We start from the raw sequence: 4,522 nt of genomic DNA on the forward strand, positions 1-4,522 counted from the left end.
GGGCATTGTAGAAATAACGTTTCTAAGTAATTTTAGGTGGAATACTGAAATGGGTTTATAGTAAATCAACAGTTCAATTTTTAGAAGTATATAATTTTGCTATGTTCTTGTCAGGGAAGAAATTGTAAAGAATTATGAAAAAAAAGATCACTTCTAGCTCCGTATGTCTAGGTTTCCAGAATTTTATTCTAAACACTATAAGCAAAAATAAAAACATCTGAACCAGGACTGTGAACTGAATATTCTTGTGAATGTTTAGTTTTCAAAATAAGCGGTCTTAATCTGTGAATATTGGTCTCCTAGAGTTATCTAACAAATTTAAACTAGACAAATGTGGAAAGCTGTGGACTTGGGAGATGAGATACACAAAAACCAAATAATAGAAAAAATCTTTAGTGAGTCTGTGCAGCTCAGTAGTCCTTTCGCCCTTTCATCTCTTCTTTATTGCTCAGCTGGTTGCACAGAGTGGCAATTACAGAGCTTGCCTTCCTCCTCGGTCTCTTCTTGGGGTTGACTCATTTCCCCTGCTTAGAAACATTCGGAGGCCTTTTGTCTGAAGCAAGGAAATCTTTACCTGATCTTGCCTATCACAGTCTCTGTCATTAAATGAGACTTTTATATTTATATGCCGTTCACCCACAGCTTCATAGATGTCTTAATCAGCTCTGGTTCTTTGAAGCATTATATTTATTTATTTGACAGAGAGAGATCACAAGCAGGCAGAGAGGCAGGCAGAGAGAGAAAGAGGGAAGCAGGCTCCCTGCTAAGCAGAGAGCCTGATGCAGGGGACTTGATATGAGGACCCTGAGATCATGACCTGAGCTGAAGGCAGCAGCTTAACCCACTGAGCAAGCCAGGCACCAATGAAAACTGGTCTTATCTTTCTCTTCCAATTCACTCCTTTCACTGTTGCTTATCTAAAGAATGAGACCACCCAGTGACAGAAACCAAAAGCACAAGATCAAGCCTTTTCTCTCTCCATTGTCACCCTTTATTCAGTGCTTTAACAAATCTTGCCGGAATTTCCTTTTAAATGTTATTTGACCTTGCCCCTTTTTTCTCCATCTCCACCCTGATCACCAACAGCCTATTCTAATCTATCAAGATCTTATGCTTGGATGATGATATCACATCCTATCTATCTGCATTCACTCAGTCTTCAAGTAGTTCTTTTTTTTTTTTTTTTTTTTAAATTCACTTATTTATTTTCTGGAGAGAGAGTGTGTACAAGCCAGGGAGAAGGGGAAAGAGAGGAGAGAATCTCAAGAAGACTCCCTGCTGGGCATGGAGCCTACTGTGGGGCTTGATCTCATGACCTTGAGATTATGACCTGATCCTAAATCAAGAGTCAAAAACTCAATTGACTGTACCACCCAGGCGCCCTTCAATTAGTTCTTTATATTGAAGATGTTAATTTCATTACGTTGCCATACCCTCCCTCCTCACATTTAAAATCTTTCAATAATTTCCCACTGTTCTTTGGATAAAGAAGATCTCTTTCAGGGGCACCTGGGTGGCCCAGTGGGTTGAGCCTCTGCCTTCGGGCTTGGGTCACGATCTCAGGGTCCTGGGATCAACCCAGTATCAGGCTGTCTGCTCAGCAGGGAGCCTGCTCACCCCCACCCCCGCTTGCCTCTCTTCCTACTTGTGATCTCACTCTCTCTGTCAAATAAATAAATAAAACATTTTTTTTTAAAGAAAATATCTTTTAGATGATTTGTAAGACTCTATATGGTCTGTAACAATGAAAGAAACGCTTTAGTTTCTTTGCCCCACTCACAATGCACTTTTCAATCCCTTGTATCCCATACATTTTCCCAAAAGATCTCTTTATTTATTTTTAGTTTTCAAATCACAATACAAGCATTGCTTTCTCAGTGTAGCCTTTTCTATGTCCATGATAATCGTTGTCTTACAATGGTCTTTTAGGATCCTGGTAACTCTTGTTTTTAGCATTTCCTCCAGTTAGAACTTGGCATTTTTATCAGTGATTATAAAAATCTCTACCTTTGCTAGTCAACTATTAGTTCCACCAGGAAAGACATTAAGATTTTTGTTCTTTATTATTATATAATTAATGTTCAAGAAATAATTGTATGACTTAATGCCTCCTATGTTAGTAGCCAACTTCTTTCTGGAGAGTTTATAACTCTGGACTCTATACTACTTTTACAATCCTGCTTTTGACCCTTCAGTCCTGGCATTTGCTTCTTGTTCTCTCTCATTCTTGACTCTAAGCTTCCTTCTAAGGACTGGATTGTATTTGCCCTCTGCCACTCTATTCTCAGATAATGTAGACTGATAGTACACCTAGTCTGCCATAATTCTAGAAGTTGGACAGAGCCTTATAGCTACTTAAAGTTGCCATTTCCTTTTCCCTTAAGAAAATCTTGCATATGTGCCTTTTACTCAATTTACTTCAACTCTAGAACATGTGCTCAATAAGAGTTTTGAATGTATTGTTTGCCTCCTTATTTATAGCCTTCTTCTTTCCATATAATTATAGTACTCCTCAGTCTCTTTGGTCCTTTGAATTTTCTTTATTTCTTATCCTTCTGATAACTCATCTATAATTACAGCTTTATTTTTAGCAGCTTTATTAAGATATAATTCACATACCCATATAATGCACTATTTAAAGTGTACAATTCAATAGCTTTTAGCATATTCACAGGGTGCATATCCATTACCACAATCATTTTTTATAAAATTTTCATTACCTGAAAAATAAACCACGTACTCCCCAACCAGCACCCTGTAATTTCCCACCTCTTTCCTGCAGCTCTAAGCAACAACAAATCTACTTTCTGTTTCTATAGATCTGCCTATTCTGGACATTTCTTTTAATTGGGATCACACAATATGTAGATCTTTGTGACTGGCTTTGTAGTCATGGTTTAAACTACGTCACTATGTAATTTCTCAATAATTTATTTCTAGACATAATTCCTCTTCTGAATTCTAGTACTGAATTGACAAATATGTGGTCTATATAAATCATTCTTACTGCAGCATAACATACCTAAAGTAGAATTGGCGACTTGAATTTTAGTTAGCTTGCTTACTTCTCTTTCTTTCTTCCTCTCTCTCTTTCTTTCTTTCTAATATTTTATTTATTTATTGGTCAAAAAGAGAGAGAGAGTACAAGCAGGCAGACTGGCAGGCAGAACAGGGAAAGGGAGAAAAAGTCTCCCTGCTGAGCAAGGAGCTTAGTGCTGGTCTTGATCCCATGACCCTGGGATCATGACCTGAGCCTGAGCCGAAGACAGATGCTTAACTGACAGAGCCCCTTAGATGCTCCATCTGCCTTTATTTCTTATTTCTGTCAAGGCACATGACATCACAGGCATGTTCTCTCCCCAAACTCGTGCTTGCTCTAACCCCATCTGTTCAGCACTGAGCATGTAGGTGTTTGTTAAATGCTTTTTGAATGATGAGTGATTTGATAGATGCATCAGTTACCTTTTGTTCAGGCTCATAGCAGGTGGCTAGGCCTTCATTGCCTCATTTCCTGCTTCTTACAGTCTTTCTACCCCAATTAGCCTCTGATTCATTATTCTCAAAATATCACTTTCCTATTTTGCATATAGTTATTGAGTTTTGGCTGGAAAAGCAGACTCAGGTAATTCAAAGAATATAAGATTTAATATTATAGGGTCTGGATTCTAATTTAATAACTTTCCAACTGTGTGATTATGGATAGGTTACTTCAACCCTTTTTTGGACTCAAGTGCCTTATCCATAAACTGGGAAAGATGACATTAGAATTGCCTGTCAAACAGGAGTGGAGACACTGGTAGTACCTGCCATGGTACCTGCTATATTTCAGGTACTCAAAATATTGGTGGTTGGGGCGCCTGGGTGGCTCAGTGGGTTAAGTCTCTGCCTCTGGTTCAGATAATGGTCTCAGGGTCCTGGGACTGAGCCCTGCATTGGGCTCACTTCTCATTGGGGAGCCTGCTTCCCCCTCTCTCTCTGCCTGCTGCTCTGCCTACTTGTGATCTCTCTCTCTCTCTGTCAAAAAATATAATAAAATCGTTAACAAAAATATTGGTGGCAAAAGATATTTGAATAGGATTATGTGTTAAAAAATACTCTCAAATTTACAAGGATTAATTTATTAATTTAATTAACCCCGTTTCAAGCTCTGAGAAACAAAAGGTCTAAACCAGTTTCTAGGAGCAAGAAATTTTGTAACCCATTGGCTTAATACAAAGTTGGATGATACACTTTCATTAAAATGCAGTGGTTCAATGAGGAAACAATTCAGTGTTTCAAATGTTGGAGTATGTTCTTCAGTGAGTTTTGAAAAGATTGGTCCCTTACTTGTGTTTGTATAGCCTGGCTCCAGAAGCTAGGCTACTCTTAACAAGGGTGGTCCTATAAATTGAGAGGACGTAGAGCCTTCCCTTAGAGCTGCATAAGTTATCAGGATCTGCCCTTGATCTTCATTGCCGCTGTTATCCCGTTGAGACACCCTGGCAACTGAGTTGTTTCTCCTTTGCAGAAGCAACCAGGATCC

This window comes from Mustela putorius, unplaced genomic scaffold (assembly GCF_011764305.1).
Source record: "Mustela putorius furo isolate JIRA1106 unplaced genomic scaffold, ASM1176430v1.1 tig00003898_pilon_pilon_pilon, whole genome shotgun sequence".
Lineage (NCBI taxonomy): Eukaryota > Metazoa > Chordata > Mammalia > Carnivora > Mustelidae > Mustela > Mustela putorius.